Here is a 745-nt window from a genome sequence, read left to right on the forward strand (position 1 = left end):
TTCCTGCGGCCACTTTAACAGCCTCGGGACCCAGTCATGGTGTTGCGAGACAGGCTGCAGGGCCTTCATTTTGTCTGTGTGGATCCCGGCAGGAATGCTGCGCTCTGGAGCTCAGGGGAGCCCTGTCCTGATCCTGACTGTGGCGATAATCACCTAATTCTGGAGCCACGTAAGAGGTAGTATCTGTCTAGATGGCCAGGTTCTGTGGTGAGTCTGCGGAAGTTGTTGGTGAAAGCTCACGTGAGAATCCTTTCCCCAGCCCTTTCAACAGTTCTGTAACTGCTTCCTGCTCAAACTGGTTCAAGCGCAGCGTGCGCCCTACGACTGAACCCTGACCCAAATAATACGCTAATGGGAACTGGAAGAAGGGTGAAATCTTTTTCTCTCAAAAAAATATATCGATGTGCTTTTCTTTCTTGTATTTGAATGATGTGATTTTTGCTTTAGTTGGCCCGATGATGACCGAACCGAACTGAACATTTTTCTCGACTCAAAAATTCTACCTGAGGAGTCAAAACTTAAGGATTGGGTGGTTTGTTTGGTTTTTTTTCAATCTGTGTGTTTCTGCTGTAACAGCTTCAGCTCCCCATCCCCTTCCCTACACATAGGAAAAACACACCAGACCAGCTTAAAAAGTCAGATACACCTATACAAAAAGTAAAACTACAATGATACATTTTTTTTAAGTAGTATCTCTGTTATATATATATATATATATATATATATATATATATATATATATATA

This window comes from Mirounga leonina, unplaced genomic scaffold (assembly GCF_011800145.1).
Source record: "Mirounga leonina isolate KUSES-001 unplaced genomic scaffold, KU_Mleo_1.0 Mir_101595, whole genome shotgun sequence".
Lineage (NCBI taxonomy): Eukaryota > Metazoa > Chordata > Mammalia > Carnivora > Phocidae > Mirounga > Mirounga leonina.